Genomic DNA, 21,456 nt, shown 5'->3' with positions numbered 1-21,456 from the left:
GAAAACACATAAAAACTACAAAACAACTATCAAATTATATGAGAAAAGAATCCAACATTTTATAATAATTTTAAAAAGTGGCCAAGTAGTCAAAATAAATGGCATCCCATTTAACATCCAGCCTAATGAGTGGCATGGCCTTGGACAACTTCTATCACCTGTCTAGTTGACTTCCTATCAATAAATTTGGTCTCTGTGGTCCAAATTACCTCATTCTAAAACTCATAATGTTGGTAAAATAAGATAAAAGGATTGGCTTGGAATGATCATATACAACTATGTAGTTCAGAAGAAAAAAAATGAATAAATATTTGATTTTCTAGTTTAAGTGAAAAATGATATAGCTGATAGTTACATTAACCTAACTTTTCATTTCAAAAATATTTTAAACATAATTTATTAGAGGAACAATGGGAAAGAGAAAAAAGATACTGTATATGTCAACCTGAGACATGCCACATACATTCTCGTGTATTCTTAAAAGGTGCTGAACGTGAAGACAGTAAACAAAAATGAGCTACATATTACACATTAAATTTACTTACCTTGTAGTATATGATATGATTTTAAGTGGTTATTATTTTCTCAAAGGAGACAGTTGAAAAATTGCAACTTACATTTTATTGATTTTCTATTAGCTGTCTTTTCAGAAAAAAATAACAAATGTAGCTGATTTTGTGAAATTATTTATGTCTTTGTATTTGTCATAATTTCCTTATACTCAGAATTCCAAGATATAGTTATATAAATTACTTAACATTTGTTCAATTAAGTAATTATGGGTAGGAAATATTTTTGTTGCATTTCTACAAGAAAATTCTTTCATAATCTCTGCCTATCTACACTGTGTATATATAGTAGCCACATTTGAAAATCCATTTATAGTATAGGTTAGTTGAGGATTTTCCTGTAAGTTAGCACCATTAGCATTAATTTATGATGCCAAAATTGAAAAATAAAATAGTATGAAATGAATGAGAAGTTACTTTTAAAATTCAAGGGTAAAAAATAATGTTCAATTTTGTAAATACAGTCTTTGTGGTTGGTTCAATCAGTGTATTCAGATATATTGCCTGAAGTTTTTAAGTTGCACTTAATCAGATTGGCTGTGGAAATAGCCCTTTAGCAAAATTACATAACAGCTTTTAAAATTAAGGCCTTAAAGCTATAGGGTATAACAACTAACCTGTAGAGTCTTTAAAACACATCAGCAAAGTTAGGAAATATTTGGCACCTGGGAATTTTCTTTTGGCATTATTAGGGTTACAGATACAGTCAAAGCATTCACGTCAGAAAGGTTTTCAATGAAAATTCCAGATGTTTGACAAATGTGCTCCCTTGTCCTGTTTAGACGTATGCAATATGTTCATTCTTCCTAACAATTTCTCTTAAAAAAAAAACTATGTAGGCATCAATAAATACCTTGACCTAATGCATGGTGACTATAGATAGTTTAGAATTTGAACAACAAACAAAAAAATACAGTATATGTATAGCTGACAGCTTGGGAAATATTTCCATCTCTTCTTACGGCATATTATAGTAGAAGTTTGTCATTCTCTTGGCTGCTTATCATCTATCTTTCAGATATTCTGCCTTTAAGTGTTGGTGAGAGGTAATGCCCCCTCCCAATTTAGAAGTTGAACATATCTAATAGTTGCTTTCCTGGATTCCTTTGTATAAGAGTACAGAGCAATGACTACATTTTCATCAATCAAATTCACCAGCCCCAGACTCTGAAGCAGGTATTTGTGATGCAAACAAGGCCAGAAACTCTTCTATTGTGCTGGAGATTCCAAGAAGATTCAATTCATAGAACAGCGACAGATGGCTTTTTTGTTAATGGTGGCATCCTGAACTTAGTGTTTTCCGTATTCGTAATGTTGAAGTTCCTTATCCAATCCTCAGAGAGAGCCAGTGATAATTTCCATGGACAGTCTGCAGTATGATTTCCAGAGTTGTTCTTGGCTGTATAGCCCTGAGACTTTGTGTTTGGGGTGGACAGGAGAATGTGTCTCTCAAAGCTCCAATTATAGAAAGCTTAATTAACCAAGTGTTCAGCGGCTGCGGTCTGAATTTCATCACTGAGTTTGCACTCAGGCCATGCTTTGCATAGGCTACAGAGCCTCTAAGTTCTTCCTATAATTCTTGCTATAATTCAGCAAGAATTCTAAGACAGGTACTCAGTTGGGTGATTGATGGCTTTGCCGAACTTTCTTTAAGACTGCGCTAAAGAGCTTTCCTCCTATCATTTCCCCCTCTTGCCTTCACCAGGCATCAGATTGTTGCATGGTCTGATGACTCTTCTAGCTGACCCACATCCTTCCCACTTTTCTTCTCAGGTGTGTTTCCCTAATGAAACTCTTGTATTTTTAATTGAGTCTTGGTGTCTGCTTCTTGAACTGGAACTAACACAGTTATCACGTGAACTAACACATTTTCTTCAACACATTCCTTTTCTGTTTAAATAAGCCAGAGTTGGCTTTTGTTACTTTTAGAACATTCAAGGAGATATATATATATATATATGTATACACATACCCACACACTGTAGAACCATTAAAAATTGATATTAATTATATACAAACAAATCTAGTTACCATTCCTTGCCCCGAGGTTTTAGTTGAATCAGGTATATATTTACATACCTAACATTTCATTGAAATAATATTCATTGAAAATCACCCAAATTAAAGACTGAAAATTTTGTAAATGTTTTTGGTCTGTTTATACAAACATTTACCAAGTTCCTTTCTGGAAAGAGTTTCTTGGAGTAACAGAGTGCATAACTTAAGGAAAGGTATCACAAGTTAATACTGCTCTTTATGGATAATTCATGGTGGAATGATTTTAGATATTGAGTACATAAATGGCATGAAATGTTTAAGTAGAAAAAGTAAAATAATATAATAAGCTACAGTATATTTTTGGGTTTTTAAATTGTTATTTGTATGTAATAAAATGAGGAGACTTTAAATGAGAGGTTTAATTGTTTTGATAAAACGAATGCCTCTGTGTGACCAATTAAGATGTAAGACCTTTTCATCGTATCAGTAAATTTCCCAGAGCCCCCCCACTTCAATCTATCTCCACTTTCTCAGGGCAAGAAATCTGATTTCCATCACTATAGTTTATGTATTATACTGATCCAGAAATTCATATAAATGGAATCATACAATATGTCTTTTTTTGTGTGTCTGGCTGCCTTGAATCAACAAGATGTCATTGATGGTCTTTCTTATTGTTGCATAATATCAGCAGTTTGACCTTTTTATGGCTTAACATTACTCAATTTTAGGAACACATCAATTTGTTTATCCAGTCACCTATTAATTGGCATTTGGGTCATTTCCATATTTTATAGATTATGATTAAAACTGCTGTGAACATTCTTATATAAGCCTTTAGTGGTCATGTTTTCACTTTTCTTGGACAAATATCTAGGGATGAATATCTAGATGAATTGCTGTATCTTACAGTAAATGAATATTCAGCTTCATGTTAGAAACTACTGAATTATTTTCCAAAGTGATTACATAATTTTCTGTCTCTACCAGTAATATATGAAAATTGTAGTTGCTCCTCACTGATTTTTTTTTCTTTTGTGCTTCCATTTCTGTCTTCTTTTAGATTAATTATTATGTATTACTTTGTTTTATTATTTTTTCTATTGTATTTTTAGGCATTCCTCTTTATGTAATTTTTTTAATGGTTCTAGGAATGAGAACATACATTCTTTTTCTTTTTTTAAAATTTTATGTTTTAAGTAATCCCCACACCCAAGCTAGAACTCACAACCCCAGGATCGAGAGTCGCATGCCCCACTGACTGAGCCAGTGAAGTGCACCAAGAACATGCCTTTCTAACTTAGTATCATCTACCTTATAATACCCCCCTTGAATTAGGTAAGAATCATACAGTGGTATAATTATATTTATACTTTTTCTTGTTCTTTCCTATTGCTATATATTCTACTTCTTCATGTATTATAAACCTCGTAATATATAGCCATTATGTTTCAACAAATGAAACCAATCCAAGAAAATAATAAAAAGCAATCTTTTGTATCAGTACATACAGTTATCATTTCAGGGTACTTTCCTTATTCCAGTTTATGTTTGGATGATCTCTATTGGCTGTTCTTCATATTCACTCTTCCTTTTTCTATAGATTTTCACTTTTTATCTGTTAAAATGTTACTTTAACCTTCAGGCAAAAAAAAAAAAAATACTCCTACCTTTTATATAATGGAAAAAGTCATTGCTTCTCCCTTATTCTGAAAAATTAAGGTAAATTTATATATAGGGAAATGTATATCTCTAAAGTATCCACTTTGGTGAGTTTGCCAAACACACATAGTCATGTACCAATGATCCAATTAAAATATAAAACATTTCCAAATCCCCAGAAATTTACTTTATGCCTCCATTTAGTGAATTCCTATGTACTACCAGCAACTAACATAATTGGATTTCATTTTTTGAACTATACTTGTTTTTTGAATATAGAATTTCAAGATAGCAGAATTCCCTATCATTCCTACCTACCCCCAGTACTTTTAAAGCTCCATTTTCTTCTGACTCTCATTGTTTTTGACTTGTCATTCATACTACCTTTCCACAAATTGAATGGTATATAGTTTATCTTTTTTCTCTGTATTTAAATATTTTCTCTTTATTATTAGTTTTCAGCAATTTGATTATGATGTGCCTAGGAGACGATAGTGTCCCACATTTCATCTTCTGTTGTTTACTTCTATTTTTTTCCTCTCTGGTTTATGTTTGGATGCTCTTCTATAATAATGCTCTTCTTTAATTTCACTGCTCCTCTTCTGATCAATTTGCTCTTAATTCTATCTTAAATTTATCTTCAAATATTATTTTAATTATGCAATTTCTATCTGTAGAATTCTGAAACTGAATGACAATTCACACACCTCCCCTGCATTTTTGATTATAGAATTTTTAACATATTTATAATTGTTATTTTATAGCTCTTTTCTGCTAATTCTAAAATCAGGATCATTTATTGGTTTCTTTGAACTGACTGACATTTTTTTTCTTGAAGTGCCCCACATTTTCTTGTTTCTTCACTTTTATAATTTTTTAATTGCATACTGCATACTGCGTTTTGGCATATTCATCATAGAGACTCTATTTTGTTGTCTTCCTCTGAATGGTATTGGAGATTTATTCTAGTAGTGAATCATTGATGGATCACTTTTAATGTGATGTCTGTAGACTTGGTTTTGTGTTCTGTTAGGACATGTCTGCTTTAGTTTTGGCTTTAATACTAGGATGTAATTTTTATTCCTATGGCATGGCCTTTCTGGTATTTTAATGGAAAGCCCGAGATATTTATCAAGTCTTTCTAAGATTTGAACTCAAACTCTGTGTCTTCTGACATGGAAAAAGCTACGATGTCTGCTTATCTCTTTCAATTTTCGAGTTGTTGTTCTTCCCCCTGGAAAAACACTAAGTTTTGCACAATTTTAGAAATCAGCCAAGGATCTGAGGGAAAGTTAAGTGCATTGTTCTGGCATTTCTCCTTTTCCTTTTCAAGTTTCCTCTGTGAATTCTAGCCATTCTTATAGTCCCCAACTCTTCAGGTTTCTCAGACTTTGGCTTTCTGCTTGAATTTGTGATCTTTCATTAATTTGTGTTTTCTCAAATTTGAAGATAATTTAAAATGTTGTTAGCACACGAATGGTTACGATAATATGGTCTTCCCCTCCTTTCTATCCCATTCCATTAGATCTAGATTATGTGGAAGTAATGCATAGCAGTTTTGGGTAGAGTTAGAAAGTAGAATCAATGCAATTGGTTATGTTAAAGTAGAGTATGCCCAAATCAGAGTCCCCTTTGTGACCACATATTCCCCAATTAAATATACTAAAATGTTAATGTACATCTTTAAAGTGGCCTCCCTCCATTGTCTTCTGGAATTTAATTTTTATATAAAGGAGAATTTGGAGTTATTTTGGCATTTTCCCTTCTCTTATTTCATCTTATCTCAAAATACTTGTAGAATGACTTATTTATCATTGATATTTAAAAATTCTTAGGGGGGGCGCCTGGGTGGCTCAGTGAGTTAAAAGCCTCTGCCTTGGGCTTCGGTCATGATTCCAGAGTCCTTGGATTGAGCCCCACATCGGGCTCTCTACTCAGCAGGGAGCCTGCTTCCTCCTCTCTCTCTCTGCCTGCCTCTCTGCCTACTTGTGATCTCTGTCTGTCAAATAAATAAATAAAATCTTCTAAAAAAATTCTTAAGGTATTACTATGCATGGATTTCTTTGTATTTTTTGGCAGCATAAATTTTTCCATTTGCATATCCAAATTTTGTTTTAATTCCAAAAATATTTTCTTAGGTTGTCTAAAATGATCTATATATGTATAATTCCAATTTCTATAATAAAAATATCTGTATCTATAATTCTAAGGTCTGGTATCCAGTCTCCAACATCCTCCTCTGAATACTATGTCTTTTTCATTATTCTTGCCTTCTAGAAAAATTTTTCCTTTGTTCTGTATTTTACCAATCTAATATTCTGCTATTCCTGTTTTGGCAGTTTTGGGCTTTTTTCTAGTGCAGTCTTTGGTTCTGCTCTTCAACTTTCAATTCCTGCTGTAATTAATCTTTCTTTGCTTGTATCCTTATATCCTACTGCTTTTTTAGGGCTTTTGGTTCCTGTGTTATAAAGTTCAAATCTTTTATGTTATGAGGATTAGTAAAATCCTAAGAGAGCATGCAAGTGGGATGGAAGGAAGGAGGTCAAAGGGAGAAAGAGAATCTTAAGTAGCCTCCACTCCCAGCACAGAACACAATGTGGCGCTTGATCTCGAAACCCTGATATTGTGACCTGACCCAAAACCAAGAGTTAAGACATTTAACCAACTGAGCCACCCGGGAAGCCCAAGAGATTGATTTTTAATGAGCCTACCAAATAATATTTATCTCAGAAATATAAATTTGGGTCAGTAGCAGAAAATGTGTCAAAGTATGTCATGATCTTAACAAAGCAAAGCTTAGAATGTTCAAGAAACATCTAGGGAGGCCAGATGGTTAGAGTGGTTGAGTTCTGGGGGAAAAGAGTAGGAAATAAGAGAAGTAATGGGAAAGAACAGATTATGAAAAGTCTTGCAGGAGATGGTAAAGATTTTGATTTTTACATCAAGTACCATGGCAAGTCTTTGCAATTTTTTTGAGTAGGGCAAGTGACATTTTCTGACATATTTTAAAAGACTCAGTCTGCTCTCTGTTAGAAGATATTTTAGGGATCGAAGATTGGGAGCAGAAAGATGATCATTATGATACATATTTTAATACTACTGAAATCTTTTACTAATATCTTATATACTTTTTTTCCATCCACTTTCATGACTAAGATTAGTTTATATGGTTTTCTAGTGCTGTCCTTTACTAGTTTTTGTCTCATGATTAAGCAAATTATCACAGATTAGGTGAGTAGGAGCCCTTTTAAGCCGGATCCAATGTCTTTTTGACATGGTTTCATCACAGCTGAACACTTTACTTTCTTGTACTTTGAGATGGTCTAGAATTATAATTCCCACAGACCTGGAAACAGCAGTTTCTTCAAGAAACCTAATTCTTATTTGTCAAGAATGGTACTTAGGAACCAACATTTGGGCATTGAGTTATTTTTTATTTTTGAATCTGTTTTTGTCATTTAAATTCCTTCCAAGAAACTTAACTTTTGTAGCTAAATTTTCAAATTTATTGGCAAAATTGTGTTTATTTTAAAGAGTTCTTTTATGATTTAAAACAGTCTCTTTTGTGCTTCTATTCCTAAATAGTCTTGGTTTTACCCTTAAGATAATATACTCATATAAATAGATTTGAGTTTTGAACAATTCTTTCTTGGGGGGTAGTTTGCATTTGCTTTCAGTTTCACTAATTTTTGCCTTAATTTTAACTTTTTCTTTTCAATTTCCTTCAAAGCAGTCACATTGATCTTCAATATTCTTGATTAAATCGTACCATGCTCCATATTCTTCTCCAGGTAATTCCTGTGTACTGTGAAGTTTGGGAACCACTGGGATAGGATATTCATTTATTTGGTTACTCAATCTCTGTCCCTTGTTAAATATAAAAACAAATTAACACTTTTGACTTGTCTTTCCTAAATATTATTTCTTTTAATGCATGCTAAAATCTAATGTTTCTTAAAAATGCTGCCTGATAATGACCTTTCAGGAAACTCCAGATCGCTTCTCGGCCTTTTGGCTAAAATCAAGTGTAGGAAACTCCAGAGTTGTGCATTTCGTCCATATCTGTGAAATGAAAGCAACAAGTAGTGTAGAAAGAGGTTGTGTGTTTATGAGACTAAAGAACCTTAGTTTAAACTAAGAAATGATCAGAATGAAAGAAAATTTTTGAAATCTAAATTGATAATGAATAAACCTGTAATCATTGCGTTTTGAAAATTAATTTAATGACAACAGGATACTGCTTCTATGAAAGAAGAGTTGTTTTGGCGGGGGAAAAGGACAGATGCATCCTCCTAACATTGAGCCCAGATAAATGAGAATTCACCAGCAAATAAAATTCTTCACAGTCCTATGCCACGTTCCTTTTTGCGTTCCTGATCTTTCCTACTTCTCGTCTCTCCTAATCTCTCCCTTCCCCCCCTTACTTTATTATATTTGCAAATTCTTGCCATTTGGAACAGTTTTTAAGGCAATGGAAAAGTGATGCTTGAGAGGTGAAACGCAATCACAAGCTGGCCTGGAATCAATCGATAGGGAGAGTTCTTGACAGCATTCACCAGCTGATTCCCAGCTGTGCTGGGGATGCGGCTGCTGAGCAGCCGTCTTAGCAATTTGGGTCCACTCATGGTAATTGGTTTCAGATGATTCCAGAACAACTCATTTTACACTGTCCTCTTCCCAGTGCCCAAGGAATTGGAGGGCGTAGTATAACATGTTCAAGGCAAAATCCCAGCTTCTTGGAAATCCCATCACTTAAATTCTAGTCTGAATTGGATCTCATTGTGTCCTGGTAGTCCCTGTGTGGTGAGAAGGATTATTATAGTGTTATTTCAGTGGTTAGTTGTGCTCACCCCGATGCTCTGGCTATGACCCTTCTATTTTTCTCAGAATATCTTGCTTTACAAACACTAAATGTGTCCCTAGTCATGTAATTAAGGAAAATGTTAGTGATCATATTCCTAATGTGGAAAAGAAATAGTGGGTACAATTTTACCTTGTTCTCGCTAAATGCCTCCCCTTTTTAAATTTGAAGTTTCAAATAAAACAAAAATGCTTTCAGCATATATTCCTCTCATTTCTTCTTTCCTCTGATAAAAGGATATAAATAAAATTTCATAATTTCTTTAGTAAAGAAATAGAGTCCATCATAAACTGTGATGCTATTTTCAGCTCCAAGTAAAATAACAAGATGTCCAGTAATAGTGATTTAAACAACGAGGACCTGTTAGTTAACATAAGAAGAACTCTGGAAGCAAAGTGTTTTCCAGGGTTAGTTCAGAAGCTGAAGAATGTTACAAAGGACCCAGGTGTTCAACATCGCAATCGAACTCCCACTTCTACCATCCTCACTGTCACAGTGGGTGAGGGATGTCTGCACTCATGGTGACAAGATGGTTTCATTAGAGTCAAGCATCACATCTTCAGAAAATACTATTAGTGGTGTTCTGGTCAATGTTTAATGACCCACTCTCTGGAAAACAAACACAAACAAACAAATTCTAATATGTAGCATTTGATGATTTCCATGTTGTGAATTTTCCCAGCGCTGGGCAACTTCAAGGTCCTATAATGGTGTCATCGTATGCAGCATATAGAAGTAGCAATCATGAACCAGTGTGTGCTGGCTCCAATATAACACTAGATGACATCCAGAGTCAGGCAGAATCTTTTTAATGATATCTAGAGAGGGAAAGCTTTCCCAGAAATCCTTAAACACCCTTATGTCTCATTGGTCTGGCTTGCCTCTAATGCCTACCCTTGAGCTAACCACTGTCAAGAGGCCTAAAATGATCATGATTGCTTTGAAAGAAAACTTTGAAAACTACATTTACTCCTGGCAGCAGGGTGACTTTCTTAAGCCTATAGGAGAGTAAATACCTCCAAAATATTGAAGCAGTCTAGCAACTAGGAAGGGGATGAGAATGCCTGGTGGTTGGACAAATAATAGTGTCTGCCAAAAGGACAAAACCAGACATACCGTGTTCTTATGCACAAATACACTTGAGGAGAAGTGTAGAAATGTAAGGATATACAATTTTTATTCTACTTCCAGCATCTTTTTATGAGTCTACCGCAAAAACACACACACATCATTTGGATGTGTCATCTTTTTGTTTGGGCAACTCCTGGAGCCTTGTCATGGTGAAACATCAAAGTGGAAGGAGGTTACTAGCTGAGTTGGCTCGAGGGCTCTTAGAGAGCACTTCAAACAGTGTGAGTGGTTGGGAACAGCTAAAATCCCCCTAGAAAAACATCATCTCTTGTAAGAAACATGACCCTAAACAAGGTTAATATATTTTTGAACTTGAGCACTTTATTATCTGCTGTTCTCTAGCACCTCTCTAAAGCATGCTAATCATTTCTATCAATTGAGATGTTTCCTTTTGCTTAAAAGAATGAAGTCTTCCCCAGAGATGTGCATAGTTGTGCTAACAACAGTAGCTAGGAATGGTTAAGAAGGGCTTGGGCAGACAAAAATACTGTATTTCCTTGAGGTCAAAAGAAAAGAAGCATGTTTGTACCTTTTGATTAATGGATAGCAATTCAAGTCTTTCTTTCCATTATGCTGTTTTCCAGTGTCTTCTTGTAGTATTTTTATTTAAAGAAGTTGTCAGCTCTTTTTTTTTTAAAGTTCACTTCTCTTATTTATCCTTCATATTCCTCCTTTAGCACTACTACCCTCCCCCAATATACTCGTACCACCTTACTTATGAACCTACATCTTTTTATTTTCTGTTTCTATAGAAGCTAGATTTTAGATTTTTTGTTGTTGTTGTTGTTCCATTTGCCATTGTTAACTGTTCTTTTTCTTATTGACAATGGAGAGGTGACATGAGCTCTTCAAAATTCTGTTCCCATTGTTATGAGGGGTTAGTAACCCTGCTGGTTTCAATTTTAGGCTATCAAATCAAGATAGAGGATGCCTTCACAAATTGAGGAGCTGATTCTCTAAGGTGGGACCAGCACAATGTTGTAATACAGGAAGAACTCTTAATGTCTTTCTAATGGTAATGACTATGTGTTGCCACACAAGTTAGTAATATTACATTGGTGTTGAGTCTACAGTACTTTACATGGTTTAACCTATGCTATAGTAAGCAATTCAACATGAACATTTGTCATATGTGCTGTCTTAAAAAAATGTTTTCTTTTTCTCTCTTTATTTTAGAGAGGAGTGGTAATCAGTTTGTTCTTTTCTGGTGGAGAACCTCTCAAGGTGAAGTATATTTTGATTTTAAATGCATACTTAGATTTAAAAAAAAGAAATGTGAAGTAGATGTAAGGAAGCAACGCTTTGAGGTTGATAAACCTCCAAGAATGAGTGAATTTATCAAACTTGGAAATATTTGGAAAAGAAAAGAGATGCTTTGCTCGCAGTTTCTTGGCCATGCCTTGTCCAGAGTACAGAAGGTATGCTGAAGACCTGGTGTCTCCTTCTAGATTTATGTCTATTCAATGATACAAATTTATTGGATAGATCTGTCTTCTCACTGGGGTCTAAAAAAAGTGATTCCTATACCATGGGCACTTTATGAATATTTGGGTACCAGATAGACATTTTGAAAGATGTGGTTTTCTTTGACCAGTTGTTCAAGCTTTCCATGGACACATACTTGAGAAAATAATCTAGTATTTATACTTCACGTAAAGATAATGATACCATTTTCCTGATGTCAAATTTAGAAGGAATACATTTCAAAACGGTTTCATATACATGATAGCTGTTCCTTTGTACATTAACACCTAGAGCTGTTGTATTTAGATTCCTTGCTTCACTACTTACCTACACAGAAATTTTAAATTTGAGGAGTTTTTTTCAAGTTGGTGCTTCCCAATACCAAAATGTCTTTTAATGAAATATAGATAGTTTACTTATTACATTATTAGAGTAATTTATTTTTTTTTAAAGATTTTATTTATTTATTTGACAGAGAGAAATCACAAGTAGATGGAAAGGCAGGCAGAGAGAGAGAGAGGGAAGCAGGCTCTCCGCTGAGCAGAGAGCCCGATGCGGGACTTGATCCCAGGACTCTGAGATCATGACCTGAGCCGAAGGCAGCGGCTTAACCCACTGAGCCATCCAGGCGCCCAATTATTAGAGTAATTTAAAAATTTAAATTTGCTATCTGCTTTGCTTCCGTGGGCACAAAGGTGAAATAAAGAACAAGCAAAAACTACTGAGAAACAAATAAAATTTACAGTTCAACTGTTTTTTTTTTTTAAGATTTTATTTATTTATTTGATAGACTGAGATCACAAGTAGGCAGAGAGGTAGGCAGAGAGAGAGGAGGAAGCAGGCTCTCCGCTGAGCAGAGAGCCCAATGTGGGGTTTGATCCCAGGACCCTGAGATCATGACCTGAGCCAAAGACAGAGGCTTTAAGCCACTGAGCCACCCAGGCTCCCCCAATTCAACTCTTTTAAGCAACATTTCTCCTTTTGTTTTATAAGAACTGCATGTGGTTACCACAGATTCCTATATGGGTGTTTTTACCAAGTGCATATTTTACCTTTTAAAAATTGAGTTTTTATTCTAGGATAGTTTTAGATGTGTAGAAAAAGTATAAAGATGGTACAGAAAATACCCATTCTGTCCCCCATAATTTCCCCTATTATTAATGTATTACATTCATATATAAAGTTGTTACAGTTAATGAACCAGTATTGATATATTATTCTTAACTGATATCCATACTTTGAGATTTCCTTAGTTTGTACCTAGTGTCCTTCTTCTGTTCCATCCAGGATATCACAATACAATGAGTAGTCATGTTTCATTAGCCTTCTCTTGGCTGTGATAATTTCTCAGACTTTCCTTATTTCTGATGACCTTACCAATTTTGAGAAGTTCTGATCAGGTAGTTGGTTAGAATATCCCTTGATTTGGGCTCATCTAATGTTTTTCTCATAATTAGACTGATGTTATGGGTTTTGGTGAGAAAGCCAAGTGTATTTTTATTTTTATTTTATTTTTAATTTCTTTTTAAAGATTTTATTTATTTGACAGACAGAGATCACAAGTAGGCAGAGAAGCAGGCAGAGAAAGAGAGGAGGAAGCAGGCTCCCTACTGAGCAGAGAGCCTTATGTGGGGCCTGATCCCAGGACCCTGAGATCATGACCTGAGCCGAAGGCAGAGGCTTTAACCCACTGAGCCACCCAAGTGCCCCCCAAGTTTTTTTTAAAAGATTTTATTTATTATTATTTTTAAAATTTATTTGACAGAGAGAGAGAGATCACAAGTAGGCAGAGAGGCAGGCAGAGAGAGAGGAGGAAGCAGGCTCCCTGCTGAGCAGAGAGCCGGATGCGGGGCTCCATCCCAGGACCCTGAGACCATGACCTGAGCCGAAGGCAGAGGACCAACCCACTGAGCCACCCAGGCACCCTCCCCCAAGTTTTTTTAAATGCAAGTGTTTTATTCTGTCTTTCCATTTCATACTGTTGGTATTGTTTATGTTTGTGAAAATACAGGTTAAGGTCTTTTGGAAACATGGGTATTAACTGCACTGCTTACCATAAAGTTGTAAGTAGATCATGTAACAAAGTTAAATTTTCCAAAGCAAGGAAATTCTTAACTCTGGCACAATTTTGCTTCCCTTTGGAAAGAGTCAGACTATTACGAATTTTCAGTGGTGGTTTCCTGACTTCTCAATCATAAATATACAGGACTAGACCAATTCTGGTTCTCAGGAAGCTGTGTAGTATAAAACAGTAGTTTTCTAACTCGTGGGTCATGAAAATCTCTGTTCAAATGAAATCTTGCATGGTGCCATAAACAAATAAATAAAAAGTAGGACTGGTCTGATTGAAGCAGTGCAGAGACTAAGCAGCAGAGGACTTACTTAAAGTATAACTGCAAATTCTCATGTCTGATAGATTGGTAGAAAGAACAGGGAATAAAAATACCAATTTCACATGATTCATATGAGGCTTCAGTAATATGTAAAGTGTCTGGTGTTGTGCATTTATGGCACATAGTTGCTCAAGAAATATCAGATCCATTCACAAACTGTAATTTAGTGACTGTATCTTTACTCTGTCATTTGAATATGTCCCTGTATCTTTATGACCATAGCTGTGTATTAACTATCTATATATTTGTGTGTGTAGGGGTATAGCCCAAAGAAAATAAAATACTTATAATGGTGAGGATATGAGATAATTGCATTTAGTAATTAAATTTTATATTGTGAAATTGAGGCAATTACTAAGAGTTAATATCTAAACAGGGAATAGCCCAATGAAACTGCGTAAAATATTTTCTGACATCTAGTATATACCATGCTTTAAAATGCTTCCCAAAAAGACGTGAATATTGTGTTGGTGAGAGGTTTTAAAAACTACTGTCACCATATATCATATTACATTGAAAATATTATAGAGTATCTTGTCAGTCACACTGATCAGTTATTAAGCTATATTTTCTAATAATAAAAAAATTCAAGTGTTATCACTGTCTATTCCAGGAAAAGGTTAGGAGTAATAGAGTTAGAATGCAACAGAAAATTTACACTAGTCTGAGCCATTAAATCAGAATTCTAATGTACTCCACTGTGTCAATGTTTGACAAAAATTTTCCCTTAAAATGAACAAAAATGTTGAAATGATAACAATAACAGTAATAATTTGTCTTTGGTGTTTGGAGTACTCAAGAATCTAAATAATAAATTTTATGAAATTAAAAGGTCTTAATTACATTTGGTTATAGGTGGATGACTAATAAGTTTTTAATGTGCTCTATTGCTTTATGTTTAGTAATTAATTGCAATATTACAAGGCATTATGTTAATGATAATATTGCAATGGACTTTGAAATATTTTCACATCCATGTAAGGTAGGAAGTGAAAACAATTGCTTTTCTAATTTTATAGCTGCATAAGCAAAGCAAGGAACAATTGGGTAACTTTGGTGGATCACAAGGATATTCATTGGAACAACTAAGTGTCCTAAATCTTGAGTCAGTAACATTTCCATTGGAGAACATGGTTGGTTTTGATAAATCTACTGTATTTATAGTTTTAAAATTTGTTTTGTCCCTCTTTACATATTTAACAGAGTGTTCTCTTTTCTTTTTCTGAATCTTCTAAGTCGTTTCAATTGGATAAAATTCAGTATCTAATTCCTTTGGATTTGAAGTGGCAAATTTTTAATGTGTGAAAGAATGACAAAGTAAGGTGATGCACTATTATGTGTCTAGTTGAAGATCTGGGTCACTGTCATATTGGTCGGAGTTTTACCCTTTGTGACTCTGTGCTATTATTTTTCTGCTGAATTTATCCTGGGTCCTGGCCAGTGTATTGCCTATGTTTTTTTTAGTTCACAAGTCAAAAGGCAGTAGAAAAACCATAAATAGTATACTTTGTTTTATTACTAAAACCTGAATATATTGGGAGTTTGCTATTTCTTAGAGTATTGGAGATAGCTAGAAAACACTTAAATTACTGACCTATAGAATTAACTAGAAAGATAGAGATCATGGCAAGATACACTGTATTATTTTTACATCAGTTTAATTAGGGGAAGCTCATATACAACACTGACATCACTAGACTTCTCTGGGTTCCTAGATATTATGTAAAACTGAATCCGTATCAGAAGACCAGATCCTGCTTCAGGTTGCCTTTGCTGAGCTACAAATCATTTTATTAAGAAATTACCATTCTAGGAGTGCCTGGGTAGCTCAGTCGGTTAAGTGTCTTCCTTCGGCTCAGGTTGTGATTCCAGGGTCCTGGGATTGAGCCCCACATCATCCTCATCAGGCTCTCTGCTCAGCGGGGAATTTGCTTCTCCCTCTCACTCTGTCCCTCACCACTCCCCGCCCCCCCCGCTCATGCTTTTTCTCTCTCTCTCTCTGTCAAATAAATAAATAAAATCTTAAAAAAAAATTACCATTCTGTCTGGCCGGCATCGCTTTTTCCACAAGTCATCCCTGTTCCTTTGCCTTATTTTCATTATTTTAATGTGATGGTAGTTATTCACAATCCTTCATATGACATATTTCAAGAAGATGGTGATGTTCAGGGCATATTTTTACTGACTTCTGTCCTCTGTAATACTTCTTGCCATCTCTGAATTTCCACTGCCATGCATTTTTACTTTTCTGGTGTGCTTCTTTTTGTCCCATGTGATAGTTATGCGTGTGTGCTTGTTTTATCTTCTCTATCTGAGCACATACTCTGGTAAAAGAACAAGAGTTGTGATTTACCTCTTGTTACCCACACTCCTGGTCTGTTGCTCAGTGTTATGTAGCGAGTCAGTGAACATTTACTAAACTAAATCTTTAGACAGTCACAGAACGACATTTCAGAAAAACACAGCTTTTGCTTAATATCTCTGAATGTTTACTATTACTCAAATCCTACCAAAATTACTCAACTCAGAGCAGGATGGATCTCTGTGTTGGTGTGTATCTTTTGTTTTTAGTGTGAGCTATATATATATTTTTTCCACTCTTGGATTTTGTGCCTTCTAAGTATTTTCAACCTAGAGACTTTTCTGGCTTTCTGGATGTTTGCAAAGGCCATTTTCTACTTAAATTTATCTGCTTCACTTTTCATTGTTCTGTGTCATTTTCTTCAGCTTTTTGATAGTTTATATAGCTTACTAACTGCATGATGTTTAAGGTGTTTAGGTGTCATTTGTAGGCTTCATAAAAGGAGGTCACAGAGAGTTCAGAAATGTTTAGAAAAGGGAAGAAATCTTAGGAAGGTTCTTCTTGAGGTTAGCAATTTAGAATCTCTTCATTGTTTGCACTCAGAATGCGACATGTGATGCTAAGATTCTCTGTTGTGAATCAGGCTAAGGAAAATGAAAAACTGGGGAAAGCAAGGGGTATCATATTTAAAGGAATATCTCACATCCCTCGAGCCTGAGTTCTTTAAAAAGTGTGTGTGTGTATGTGTGTGTAGATTTGTGGTAATTGTAAAATGAAACACTTACTGAGTTTGAAAAAGAAATTTAAAGAAAAGAACAATAACAGAAATTTCCATTGCTCTGCCTAAATTTATTGCTCACAATTGTGGAACATATTTCCCAAGCCATAAAGACATGAAGGAGGAGCTTCTGAGTCATTATTCCCTTTCTTGTTAAGGCCGGAGGGAAGTAGAATTTAAGATTGTCTTTTATGCATCTAAGCGTACTATTCTAAACGTTGCCAGTCAGAGTATCCATTGAGAGGAGAGAGAGAGGGGAGACGGAAATGACCAATAGCTGGCTTCTGGCTGGATAAAACATTTACACATAACTCCTGGCTTCCCCTCAAGTGGAGCTTTTGCGAGGGATTTATAGGTCAGATAGCTCAGCAGTTTCAGCCTGTTGCCCACTGTACCTTAACAAAGCTTGTGCGTGTTTGTACAGCTGGACTGGTAGCTGTGGGAGTCCCAAGAATCCCACAAGGCCCCGTCCTTTTACCTCCCCTTCGCCATTTACCAGCACACAAATACATGCAGAATGAAACTGTCTGACTAGCAGGTTAAAGGCCCACAATTCAAGCCCTGTTTATTTTCTTTCCTTGATTTCCTGCTGCTACAGTGAGTAAATGGTATTTTTCCCCCTTGCTTTTTTTTTTTTTCTTTAAACCTGTTTGTCTGTCAGTGTCTGGTAAAGAATGAAAGAAATACCGATATTTTAACATAGTTTATGGAATTTGTTAGTACACTTGGTGTACTATTTTGAATCTCTCCCTCTCTTTCACTCCCTGTCCCCCAACCTTCCTCTCACTACCCTTCCCCACCCCCCAAACCCCACACACACCTCTGTCTCCTTTTTCTCAAGGTCTTTCCATTCTCATCTCTTTCTCATATGTTTTTGGGAAAGGAATTATTTACCCAAAGGAAGGAAAAAAAACATCCCCAAACTCTTCAAGTGTAACTTCACCCCAAGGAAGGGTGTTATTTTAATTACTGTTGAACCCATTCTGTGGGGAGGCCTGTAAATGCTTGATGCAGCTCAGAGAGTGGCAGTTAATATGCCTTTTGAATCAGTGCCACAAACTACAAAGACTGCCATCTGGGGAGGTATTACATTTGTAAGAAAAAAATAGTTGAGACTTTTCTTTAAATGAGCTTGTAAATTCCAGTCAATCTTAGGTTCATTTCATTTTTTCCAAAAAAAAAAAAAAAATCTTCCCATATGAAATACTTAAAATCATATTAATTAACCAGAAAAGGAACAGCAATTCTGAATTTCTGTGAATATCGCTGTAATTCTAGGTTTGATCTGTGTGTTTATATTTTGGATTTTTTTTTTTTTTTTGGTCATTTCAATAGCAATTTCATTAAACGCTTTGCATTGGAAAAGAATTAAATTGATGAAGAAAAGTTTGTTTACCTGTTTTGTATTCTTAAATTTTCTTGTTCATACCAAAAAAAAGTTTTAATTAAAAAGCAAAAATATTTAATTCTGGCACTTTAGTCATTCTTCATCTCCTGTGACTGTTTTGGCAAGTGACACAGAAATGGAGGAATATTGGGAGCTGGACAAAGCTGATTAGAATTCAGGTCTCTGAGTATAAATAACGCACTGTTCTGAGACAAGGCATGAAACCTCAACTTCATCTGGAAAATGGGGAAAATGGTACTTTGCCAACTTCACAGGGTTGTTGAGGAAATCAAGTGATATGATGGCTGCCAGAGTGCTTTATACATGGAGACATTTTATGTAAATCTAAAATAGTATTCTTTCTTTGAAGTTTTAAATTATTCTTGATAGTTGAGCTTTTCCTTTCTTTTTTTGGGAGAATATTTTCATGGCAAATCCATCATTACTGGCAGATACAAATTCTAAATTTCACGGAGACTCTAAATCAGATGTAAATTATTTTTTAAAAGTAGTGTTTGCATGGTATTTTTTAACAAATTATAGAGGTACCTGAAATATAATGGGGAAAAAAACCATGATTATTTTAATGGTAGATCCTATTGATCTCATTATAAATATTCAGGAAAACTTCCTATAATCTTATTTCAAAATATTCCAGGATGCTTAAACTTCACACCCTGTTGACATTTTAAATTACTTAGCAGGAAACCTTCTGATACTTATCCTTCCATTTGCTAAAGTTCCTTAGTTCAAAATCCCCTATGGAATTGCAAATTTAGAGGCACTGATTTAGTAAGGAAAATACACAAGAAACAGGCTCTGAGTAACATTGGACTTCATTAACACCTTTGCCATTAAGGACTATTAGAAAGACATTTTTAAAAAATCTACATATTGCATTGAAAACTAATTCATACTATTCTGAGGGGATAATGGTTGAACAACTTTTCACTCAGGAATTTTTCTTCATTTAATATTTGAATTATCATGTGGAAGATATTTTTAGTTTCCCCCCTCTCATCTCCTTCCCTTCCCTTCCCTATGTGATCCCTGTCTATGGTAGTCTGCATGTAAAAAGTAGATATCTCTAGAACAATGTTTCTGTCCATATCCACTTTCATTTTAAAAAATTTTTCCATGTCCACTTTCATGTCCATTTACATATCCATAACCACATCCAAACCCATCCTTTGTCTAATAAGAATAGGAGGTCTTCCTAGAATATTTATTCTCATCATTTGGATTCCATTACAATAAAGGTGTTTTCTTTAGCTAACAGCTTTTGGTCAAAAATAAATATTTTATTTGAGCATAATTAATATTCTTCAAGTCTAGTTAAAACATTTTGTCTATTTTTATTTCCCTTAAAATTTTTATCTGTATTTTCATTTATTCCTTCTCCTTCCCTTCTTTTCTGTTCCACCTGACATTTTATCAATCTTTGTGCTAAATCTCTATTTTAAAAAATAAAGCTTTAATATTCCTATGTGATGGATCAACTTATGGCTTTGTACTCATTGTGTTATCATCATTCTGTGAAGCAGAATCTTTGTGACAGTATGTTTGACCTCACTGTTCTTTTTTTTTTTTTTTAAGATTTTATTTATTTATCAGAGAGAGAGGGGGGCAGAGAGAGCAAGCACAGGCAGACAGAAAGGCAGGCAGAGGCAGAGGGAGAAGCAGGCTCCCCGCTGAGCAAGGAGCCCGATGCGGGACTCGATCCCAGGATGCTGGGATCATGACCTGAGCCGAAGGCAGCTGCTTAACTAACTGAGCCACCCAGGTGTCCCGACCACACTGTTCTTAAGGCATTTGCATGGTGGAAGAGGTAGTGGACACTAAAAGTATCTGTTGCTCTCTTAACATTTCTGCAAGGCTGACTAATTTGCTAATTGCGTGAGATAAATTTACATGGTTAGGCACAGAGTTCTTATAAGTGCCCAGCATTTACTTGTCCTTTAGCTGTCCTCTTTATTAGTTTCTTACTCTAATGGATTCCAAAACATCCTTGAACAATCTGCTTAATAAATAAGAGAAGGTGGTTGTAACTGAATAAGCAACTTCTAGGTTCAGACCAGCAGCTAAGTACATTTTTTGAGGGCCTTGGTTAAGGAAGCATTTACATTCAAAATCTTTAATGAGTTTCTTAACTGAGGCAGAAGATGCAATCAAGATGTGTTTCCCCTGTGAAAAGTGGAAGATTGCTGTAGAGTATTAAAAGTTGAACAGCTGGCCACTGTTTATGAAAACAGCCAGGCTCTTATCCATAATACAGGAAAGTGAGTCAAAAGCCAAAGTCTCCTGTTTTTTAAGATACAGCTGGAAGATTTTCAGAGCTCGGGGAGAATTTTAAACATAGGGTAGACATATCTTCCCCCCACCCCTTGCAAATATAGGAAAAAGAGGAATAAGAAAATATCTTCAGGGTAAAATATCTTTATCAATTCTACAATTTATATTCTACCAAACACATGTATCTCTTTTGGGAAAAAATATTTGGTTAACTTTAACCAGAAATAAGAGCAGGTGAGTTATGTAACCACTGTATGAAAATAAGAGGAAAGTTAATTAATTAATGTAAAATGGAGGTAAAAAGTATAAAACAAACATAGCTTAGAATTAGTTTTAATTCCCTTACAATCTCCTTATTGAAGCCAATTCAAAAATAGTTGAGACTTTTGAAGCCAATTCATGACTTATTGAAGCCAATTCATGACTTTAGCTGAAGGTACTTTTTCTAAGTATAATGAACAACTTTCTTAATCAATTCTTTGGAATCCTGGCAACCTATCCATTGTATTCCAGATTCATTGATTTTTATGGCCAAAGAGATTTACTCAGAAAAGAAGCTCTGGAGGGGGATGTTCAGGAGGAAGTAAATTGAATGCTTTATCTGTATACTTTCTAGTTA

The 21,456-nt window shown here is 35.0% G+C and overlaps 1 long non-coding RNA gene across 2 annotated transcripts in view; it reads left to right on the top strand.

Annotated features, from left to right (window-relative positions):
• The first annotated feature begins 11,102 nt into the window (after positions 1-11,102).
• Positions 11,103-21,456, top strand: part of LOC309845628 — a 40,272-nt gene continuing 29,918 nt past the window's right edge. Inside the window, exons 1-2 of one of the 2 annotated variants that reach the window (XR_014301389.1) lie at positions 11,103-11,182; positions 11,398-11,445. This is a non-coding gene — a long non-coding RNA (uncharacterized lncRNA). Of the gene's footprint in view, positions 11,237-11,397; positions 11,446-21,456 lie in introns of both variants that reach the window. The other variant, XR_014301390.1, reaches the window with a different exon arrangement.

Source organism: Mustela nivalis (assembly GCF_964662115.1).
Source record: "Mustela nivalis genome assembly, chromosome: 12".
NCBI lineage: Eukaryota > Metazoa > Chordata > Mammalia > Carnivora > Mustelidae > Mustela > Mustela nivalis.
Note: the sequence above shows the minus strand (reverse complement) of the source record. Positions and strands in the feature narration are given on the sequence as shown.